The following is a 10490-nucleotide window of genomic DNA, read 5'->3' on the forward strand; positions in this document are numbered from 1 at the left end:
CCACAGCAAGAGAAGCCACCGCAATGAGAAGCCCGCGCACTGCAACGAAGAGTAACCTCTGCTCGCCGCAACTAGAGAAAGCCCGTGCACAGCAACGAAGACCCAACACAGCCAAAAATAAATAAAATAAACAAATTTATTTTTAAAAAAAGTTAAATTAAACCAGGGTCCTCCACTGTGACAAGTCTGTGCACTTAGGAAACTCCTGTCCCCACTGGGCACGTAGCACCCTGTGAGCCGGGGTCCCTCCCACTCCATCCCGCCCCGCACGGGACTCCAGCCTCGGTGTCCCAAGCTCTACCAGCCCCAGGGCCCCCCTCGGTCTCTCTGCTGGGAATGCTGTTTCTCCCGCTTGTGTCTGACTCTTGTCACCCTCGGGCTTCATGTCCTTGTTTGAGAAAGGCTTCCCCCTCGGGGCTCCTCGCTCTTCCCTCCCACTCCACTGTGATGTGTAATGACCATGTATTTAGTTCTGCGGGGCCGCCCTCCCCCACGCCGTCATCTCCCCGTGGACAGGCACGAATGACCGGTTCACGTCCACTGCGAGCCCGGAGCCCAGCCCGTGCCCAGTCAGCCCCCAGTAAACACTGTGTTGCAAGAACGGACGTGCCCTGTTCGTGCTGAGCTGAGGTCGGGTCCTGGCTCCCAGCCTGGTCTCTGGGAGAAGGTAGGCGAGGAGCTGGCCCTGGCCTCACGTGGCCCCAGGCTGCGAAGGAGAACCGAAGAAGTCATTACAAGTGCCCTGTGGCTGCGGATGCGGTGAAGCCCACCCTCCCCCTGGCTCCTGGCTCCTGGCTCCTGGTGCTGGGACAGCCTTGCTGACCAGGGTGCTCAACCACAGGCTGGTATCCAGAGGGAACCAGATGCCCTTGAAGACCTTTTGATTCATGGCCTTAACCAATCCCAGCGGGGGCACACGGGTCCCAACTGAGCTGACTTCGATTCAGTGAATGGTGACAACGGAACTTAGCAGAACGGGCTTCGGTAGCCAGCTGCCACGGTCATGGGGGTCTCCCAGGGGTGTGGGGTCTCTGATTTGGGAAAACTAACCGGCTGTGGTGCCTTCGTGCCGGTTCAAGAGGCAGAGTCCCCGCAGAGAAACAGAAACACCAGCAGAGCCAGACCGGGACTCGCCAGGAGGGAGGGGCCGTGGCCCCCGGGTTCCGCGGCGGGCAGAGAACGTAGAACCTGTTTCACTCACTCCTCCTGTGACTTCCCAGAGGGGCCCTGACATACAGGTCTTCGGGGAAAACCTGTGTTAGTTGAATTCTTGTAAGCAAAACCTTGCTGCACCCGGGGGCGCGCTGTTTCTTTAAAGGAAATCTGTAGCAAAACCTCCCGTTCACAAAACACCTTTTGTGATTTGAACTCCTGGAGTCTGTATCTATTTGTTCTTAGAGTGAGGTCTCCTTTGTCAGATGAAGGGTCTGGGCTGGAAAACCAGAGTCCCCATCGTCTGGCCCGCGATGGGTGCCCTGGCCTGGCCTCCCGGTCCTGGAGTTTTGCTTCCGTCCAGGACAGCTTGGGGTGGGGGGCGGTTCTGGAAGATCCAACTGAGGGAATGCCGTTGGAGATGTGAATCATCCCCTTTCCCAGCAGTTTAGAAGTTGGGATCCAACCTCAGGGAAAACCGTGGAACATTTAATCTTATAATCTTGAAATAATGTGAAACTTCAGAAAAGTAGCAAGAATAGTACAAAGAACTCTAAACATAAATAAATAAACCATGTTTATTAGTTTCTTGTGTTTCTTTGTACAAAATAAACAAATGCACATGTAAACTCTGTTTCCTCTTTCTGTGATGAAAGGCACACATTGCCCACTGTCCTGAGCAACTGAAAACATAAATGAAGAAGGTGATAATCAGAAGATCCTAGAATAAAAGGAAGGAGAAATGACGCTGACCTCTGGTGAGAAACTAGCTTTAGGCAAGAGAGAATGTACATCCGCTGAGGATTAGTGTCTGCATCGAGACGATTACGCCCCTCGTGGCTGTTTTAGTTACCTAGTGCTGCACAGTAAATTATCCCAAAGTTTAGTGGCTTAAGAAGGCAATAAGACGTATTGCCTCTCACGGTTTCTGTGGGTCCGGGATTTGGGGTGGGCCCAGCTGGGCAGTTCTGTTTGCGGCAGTTCCGTCTCTCTCGTGAGTTGGAGGGGTGGGAGCGGCTGGGGGCTGGCCGGGACCTCCTTGTCTCCACACAGCCTCCCGCCTCAGCCAGGGGTCTCTGCACAGGCCCGGGTGGGCTTCTGCACAGCATGGCGGCCGAAGGCTTCAAGAGTACGTGTTCAGGGAACAAAGCAGAAGTTCTATTGCCTTTTCTGATATAACCTTGGAAGTCCCCTGGCATCACATCTGCCATACTCTTGGGCCATATCTCTCTAGGCTAAACCCTCCCGGTTTCAAGAGGAGGGGGAGAGACCTTGCCTTCTGATGGAAGATGGTCAAGGTCACATAATAGGAAGGGCATGTAAGATGCCGTAGAAAATATCTGGAAGAGACAACCACCAGATGGTGGTTTTTCTGGTGCTGCCATTTCTTCCATATGTATGAGCTGCCATTCTGCTGTAAGAAGAACTTTCTCTGATCGATCGATTGGTTATCAGGTGCTGCCCAGAACTTCCTCAGGAAGACCTGACTGTTTAATTTTTAAAGTTCACCAGAACAGGTTTCTGCGACCCATCTCGGCCACCTTGTCCAGATCCCCAAATGTCCCTTTCCCCAGGTCAGGAGTTTGAAGCACTGATGTGAGCCATGCCTCTTGCAAGACTGGACTCCTTGAGGTCTGGCTACGTGTAGATGCATCTATCGGCCGAAATTAAGTCAGCTTGCTAGATTATAAATACCACTTTCACATACATAATATATGCTACTTTAATTAGCAGTCATCCTAAAATAATGTAACCTTCTTTGTTCTTTCTTCTGCGTCCTGAAGCGCGGACGTCAGAGGTGTGGGATCTGGGATCACGGTGGGGACAGGCAGCGATTTCAGACGGGTTTTACCCTGAGAAGCTTCTGTAGTTCCCGATTCTCCCCGCCGATGGTGCGGCTGGGGCAGAGACGCTGGGTTCCACGGGGTCCAGGCTTTTCAGCCAATAGCCTCTTCCTCTTCCTCCTTCAGGGTGGCCAGGATCCAACCTCCCAAAGGGCCTTTCCTTGGGGACTGTCCGGAGACCGTATGTTAGGAAATGAGGTCTGCCCAGTCCAGCCAAACCTCCCAGAGAGGAAGAGGTGGGAGGACTGGAAGTTTTAGATTCACAGAATATCAGAGCGGGGAGAGGCCTAAAGATCATTTTATCTACCCTCTCTGAGGGACAGAGGGCTCAACTGGGGCCCAGAGAGGGTCAGTAACTCTCCCAGGTCACACAGCAGGTGATAGCAGTTTCCTGAGTCTTGCCTCAGTGGTCACCCTACAATACGGGGCTGTTTTCTCTCCTGTCAGGGGCCCATCACCCTGGTGGGCCTGGGTCAGTTCTCTGAGGGTGGGGTTCGCACTGCTCAACCCCTAACCCACACACGACAGCCGTTTCACCCCTGTTCTGGCTCCACGAGGCCGGGACGCATCAGCCCTCGGGGGACAGGCTGACCGCTCTCATGACCCCTGGCTTCCCTTGGCCTCGGCTTCCTGTGGCCCCGGACGAACGGATTCTTGCCCAGAGCCTTTGTCCAGGGTCCTCCGCCCCCGCCCCCGGGGACCTCCGTTTGGTGGGAAGTGCCCGGAGGAAGGAGTCTGAAAGCGAAGGCGATGCTTGCGGCCCGCACCTTCGGCACCTGCGGCGCCTGTGGCGGCGGCAACTGCGGCGGGCGGCGCGCTGCTGACCCCTGGTGGCCACACACGGCAGCGCAGGTGCCGCCGCTCGCTCCCGGCGCCCTTTCCGCCTCAGACCCACAGGGGCAGGTGCGCTCGCTTTGAAAACACATCGGCCGGAATTCCACTTGCTCCTTCCCACGGTGACCAGACCTGGGGTCCGTTCCCCTGGCTCCGGCCGTCTCACTTGCACTACCTGCCTCCCCTGCTTTGCTTTTGCTCCCCATCTCCTCCGGGAGAAACGCCCGCTCCTGCCATGGGCGTCCTGCCCTCTGGCCACATTTAGAGCTCGTAGCGGGACGGGAGGGCAGGGCCATCGACGTGTTTACATTTTGTTATAGTAAAATAAGAAGTTCGAATAGGTATGGAATCACATTTCAAAAATCAAAAAAACATGAAAAGGGAAATGTTGAAAGATTTATACCCACCTCTACTCCGCACGCCTCTTTCCCACCCCACCTATGTTTCCCACCATGTTTATTAGTTTCTTGTGTTTCTTTGTGCAAAATAAACAAATGCACATGTAAACTCTCTGTTTCCTCTTTCTGCCATGAAAGGCACACGTTGCCCACTGTCCTGAGCTTTGCTTTTAGCTGAGGGCCTTTCCCCACCCTCTGTCTCACTGTTTCTCAGTGGGGACACACCAGAGCTTACTGAACAAGGCCCAGACAGCTGACACCTGGATTGTTTTCAAATAGCTGTTATTATAAACTCTTGGGACCTCCCTGGTGCCCCGAGGGGTTAGGACTCCACGCTTCCACTGCAGGGGGCACAGATTCGATGCCTGGTTGGGGAACTAAGATCCCGCATACCTCATGGTGTGGCCAAAAAAAACCCTAAAGCCAAAAACCAAAGAAACCATACACAAAACAACCCACAACCACACAAAGAAACCATACACAACCCCCCCCAAAAAACCCCACAAAAACTCTTGCAACGTAATAAGTACCTACTATATGCAATGACTGAATAAGTGGCCAGGTGACAGAAGCCCTGAGGGCGCCTCCCTGTGTTTATACACACGCCCCTTCCTCCAGGGCACCAGCTCCAGGGAAGGCTCTAGGACGTTGAAACAGTCACCTACGCAGCAGGGGGAAGCAGGTCAAACACCCGGTCCAGGCAGACTAGAAGTAGAAATGAAAAAAGGAAAATATATGAACAACATTTTGAAGGAAAAAATAAGAAACCGGACACAATTTTCTGTAGATGAGGGACACCTGCAACTCTGTCTGCTCAGAAGGGGGTTGGAGGCCGAGGGGTCAGCGCCTCAGTCTGCGACCTCCGGGAATGCCCTCTCTCTGACCCCCTCAGTCCTCCTTGCCCCAAACATCCTCTGACGCTGGGAGCCGTATCTGGGGCCCCAGACCTCTTCCAGAAAAGCCCACACTTCAACCCCAGTAACTCACCCAAGGCCAAATGCAACAAAGCCGCCAGGAGGAGAGGTGAATGGGTCAGAGCTTGGGAGGAGCGTGGCAGGGCCAGAGCTTGGGAGGAGCGTGGCAGGGCCGTGAGCTCTGGTTCCACGTGGATTCCTGCCCCACAGACTGGGAGGCCCGTGGGAGGTGAGGGGTCAGATGGGGGTGCATCTGGGGAGGTCAGCGCGGGAAAGAGAGAAGAATGCTGGTCCCTGAGGTCTGAGCGCCAGCCAGAGGTCTCTGCCACCGTGTGCAGCGCTCCGACCCTCGTCCACGGCTCACAGGGCTTCTGGGCTGATGGCCTCATTTTATCACAGGAGGTGCTGGGCCCGGTGTGCTCTTAGAGCCCTTTCTGGCTCTGACGGTCAGTTCTGTGCTCTGAAGGAGGTGTTAACACTGCAGGGAGAAAACTTGGTCCATGGGGAGGCGGTAGCGCCAATGGCTAGAGGGGAAGGAGGTGCCAGCCTCTGAGTGAAAACCAGCCCTGAGTTCATCTCGGCAGGAAAGCCTCTGGTGAGGACCGGGGTGCAGCCGGGGCCTGAGACGAGAGGCCGGCCAGCTTCCCCAGGAGGAGAGCAGGGATTACCGCGCACCGTTTCAGCAGCACCTCTGCAGGCTCCGTCACTGCTCTTTTTTCTTTTCTTCTGTTTCTTCCAAGCCGTTTGTCCTGTAGAGCGCCCCCGTCCGGAACTGAGGGCATCCCCTCGATGCTCCTGACCCGTCCCTCTGCCCTTTATTTCCTGTCAATCGGTGGTTGGACCTAAAGTCCTGGTGAGATGTCATTGATCCTCTCGCAGGCAGGACTAGGTCACGAGACATAACAACGCACACCAGCGCGCAGCAGCCAGGCTCAGGCTCAGGCTGTGCCCCGTCCGGGGCTGGAGACGTGGGGCAGCCCTTCCATTTGCTCCGTGCAGCCACCTGTGGGAGGACAGTCAGACTCCCCAGGAGCCTCCTCTCCCCCCGCCCCCCGTCCCCCGAATGCCCTCCCGTGAGAGAAACAAATCGCTTTCTTATTTAAGCCACTGGTCTTTGGAGGTTTCTGTTAACGGCAGCCAAACCTAATCCTAACTAATACAAAGTATGTGCATGGGTGTGAGCAGGCTTACACTCGCGTGTGTGCACGCAAACACGCATAAGCAATCCTAACTAATACAAAGTCTGTGCACGGGTGTGAGCAGGCGTATACTCGCGTGTGTGCACGCAAACACGCATAAGCGAGTTTATGGGGAAGTAACAGTGTGGATAGTCATCCACTTGCCTGTTAATTTTTTTTTTGGGGGGCGGGTAGGAGTTTATTTATTTTTGCTGTGTTGGGTCTTCGTTTCTGTGCGAGGGCTTTCTCTAGTTGTGCCAAGCGGGGGCCACTCTTCATTGCGGTGCGCGGGCCTCTCACTGTCGTGGCCTCTCTTGTTGCGGAGCACAGGCTCCAGACGTGCAGGCTCAGTAGTTGTGGCTCACGGGGCTAGTTGCTCCGCGGCATATGGGATCCTCCGAGACCAGGGCTCGAACCCGTGTCCCCTGCATTAGCAGGCAGATTCTCAACCACTGCGTCACCAGGGAAGCCCGCCTGTTAACATTAATTGTACATCTGTCATGTGCACCTCACCCTGACAGGCCTTATGAGAGAGACAAAGATGAACAGAGAGGGACCCTGCCCCCAAGGATTTTTGTTGTTGTTGTTAGAGGATGGTTCTTAACCTCTTCTTCCTTAAGAACCCTGGAGGATCTAAGGAAAGCTTATCGATATTTGAACACACAGGCACACAGAGTTTGGATTACAATGATCAGGTTGGAACCCCCCAGAATGCACCTTCTGTTCTGTCATCATTTCTGAAAAACACCAGCCCATTTCTGATCCCTGCCAGAGATGGAGCTGAGTTCACAGCCAAGGAAGACTGAAAGCAGGGCAGACCCAGACAGGGACAAACCTGACCCAAACTGAGAACCCTGGAGATGAAAGAGCAGTGATTACAATACAATTTTGATCACCACGTTGCATAACAAATTTCCCCAAAACTTGATGACTTAAAGCAACACACATTTATTATCTCCTAGTTTCTGAGTGTTAGGACTTCAGGAGTGACATAGATGAATAGCTCCATCTTGGGGTCGTTCATGAGGTTTTGGCCAACATGTCTGCCACGGCTGAAGGGTCTGCCTCCAAGATGGTTCTCTCACTCAACTGTGGGCAGGAGACTTCGGGTCCTCATCTGTGGGCCTCTCCAGAGTTGCTAGAGTGTCTTTATGACATGGCATTTGACTTCCTTAGAATGAGTGATGCAAACAAAGGCAATGTGGAAGCCACAATATCTTTTATGACCTATTAGCCTTGGAAATCACATACCATCACATCTGCCCCATTTTACTTATTCAAAGTGAGTCATTAAGTGCAGCCTACACTCAATGGGAGGGCAATTAGATTCCACCTCTTGAGAAAAGTATTGTCAAATAAACCATGGACATATTTAAAAACCACTACACCAAGAAATGCTCTAATTACTGAAGTAGTTTGATAGCAGGAAGAAATTGAGAACATTCTAATCCTGGAAAGCTATGTCCCCTGGCAGGGTTTATGTGTTGGGCTATTGTAGGTTTGAGTAATGTGAGTCAGTCTTCCAGATCCTGCTTAACTGTGGGTAAGCTGACATTATTAAGATCTTGGTATGATTTCAATCTTTTGAAATTTGTTAAGATTTGTTTTATGGCCTAACATATGATCTATCCTGGAGAATGTTCCATTTGCACATGAGAAGAATGTGTATTCTGCTTCTGTTGGATGGAATGTTCTGCAAATATCAGACCATCTGGTCTGTCGTGTCACTTAAGTCCAATGTTTCCTTACTGATTTTCTGTCTTGGTAGGCTATCAATTGATGTAACGGGGTATTCAAGTCCCTTTCTATAATTGTATTGATCTCTATTTCTTAACAAATATCTTTTGTAACAAGTGTTAACAAATTTAAGAAGACTGAAATCATATCAAGCATATTTTATGACCACAATGGTATGAAACTAGAAATCAATTACATGAAGAAAACTGGGAAATTCACAGATATGTGGAGAATAAAAACCATGTTACTGAATAACCAATGGGTTATTAATTAATCCATTAATATTAAAAGAAAAAATTTTAAATGCCTGGAGACAAATGAAAATACAACATACCAAAACTTATAGGATGCAGCAGAAGCAGTTCTAAGAGGGAAGTTCATAGCAATAAATGTCTAGCTTAAAAAACAAGAAAAATTTCAAATAAACAACCAAACTTTATACCTCAAGGAGCTAGAAAAAGAAGAACAAACAAAGACCAAAGTTAGCAGAAGGAAGGATATAACAAAGGTCAGAGCAGAAATAAATGAAATAGAGACTAAAAAGACAATAGAAAATATCAATAAAACCAAAAGCTGATTCTTTGAAAAGATAAACAGAACTGACAAACCTTTAGCTAGACTCACCAAGGAAAAAAAGAGAGAGGACTCAAATAAATGTCAGAAATGAAAGAGGAGATGTTGCAGTGGATACTACACAAATACAAAGGATTATAACAGACTACTATGAACAGTTATATGCCACGAAATTGGGCAACCTAGAAGAAATGGATAAATACCTTGAAACATACAACCTTTAAAGGCTGAATCATGACAAAATAGAAAATATGAACAGACTGATAACTAGTAAGGAGACTGAATGAATAATAAAAAAAACCCAACCTTCCAACAGGGACTTCCCTGGTGGTCCAGTGGTTAAGACTCCATGCTTCCATTGCAGGGGGCACAGGTTCAATTCCTGGTCAGGGAACTAAGATCCCACATGCCACATGATGTGGCCAAAACAAACAAACAAACCCTCCAACAAACAAAAGTCCAGGACCAGATGGTGAATTCTACCAAATATTCAAATAATTAATACCAATCCTTCTCAAACTTCCAAAAACATAGAAGAGGAGGGAACACTTCCAAACTCATTTTTTAAGACCAGCATTACCCTGATACCCAAACCAGACATGGACACCACAAGAAAAGAAAATTACAGGCCAATATCCCTAAAGAATGTAGAGGTAGAAATACTGAACAACAACATATTAGCAAGCCAAATTCAACAGTACATTAAAAGGATCATACACCATGATCAAGTGGGATTTATTCCAGGGATGCCAGGACAGCTTGTCATCCACAAATCAATCAATGTGATACACCACATTAACAAAATGAAGAATAAAAATCATATGGTCATCTGAATAGATGCAGAAAAAGCTTTTGAAAAAATTCAACATTCATTTATGATAAAAACGCTCAAAAAAAAAAAAAAACTCTCAACAAAGTGGGCATAATAAAGACCATATATGACAAACCTATAGCTAACATCATATTCAATGGTGAAAAGCTGAAAGCATTTCCTCCAACATCAGGAACAAGACAAGGATGCCCATCCTTGCCACTTTTATTCAACATAGTATTGGAGGTCCTAGTCAGAGCAATCAGACAAGAAAAAGAAATAAAAGGCATTCAAATCAGAAAGGAAGAAGTAAAAGTTTCATTATCTGTAGATGACATGATACTATACATAGAACTCTAAAGACTTCACACACACACACACACACACACACACACACACACACACACACACCCCTCCTGTTAGAACTACTAAATTAATTCAGTAAAGTTGCAAGATACAAAATCAATATACAGAAATCTATTGCATTTCTATATACTAATAACAGAATATCAGAAAGAGAAATTAAGAAAACAATCTTATTTACCACTGCATTGAAAGGAATAAAATAGGGACTTCCCTGTTGGTGCAGTGGTTAAGAATCCTCCTGCCAATGCAGGGGACATGGGTTCGAGCCCTGGTCCAGAAAGATCCCACATGCCTCAGAGCAACTAAGCCTGTGCGCCACAACTACTGAAGTCTGTGTGCCCTAGAGCCCATGCACTGCAACTACTGAAGCCCGTGCACTCTAGGGCCCACATGCCACAACCACTGAGCCTGCATGCTGCAACTACTGAAACCCGCACGCCTAGAGCCTGTGCTCTGCAACAAGAGAAGCCACTGCAATGAGAAGCCCGTGCACCGCAACGAAGAGTAGCCCCCGCTTGCTGCAACTAGAGAAAGCCCACACAGAGCAACGAAGACCCAACGCAGCCCAAAATAAATAATTTTTTTAAAAAAAAGAATAAAATACCTAGGAATAAATTATACCAAGGAAGTGAAAAACCTGTACACTAAAAAACTATAAGACATTGACAAAAGAATTGAATACA

This window comes from Aethalodelphis obliquidens, unplaced genomic scaffold, assembly GCF_003676395.1.
Source record: "Aethalodelphis obliquidens isolate GAN/ISIS:26980383/991018 unplaced genomic scaffold, ASM367639v1 scaffold83, whole genome shotgun sequence".
In the NCBI taxonomy this organism is placed as follows: Eukaryota; Metazoa; Chordata; class Mammalia; order Artiodactyla; family Delphinidae; genus Aethalodelphis; species Aethalodelphis obliquidens.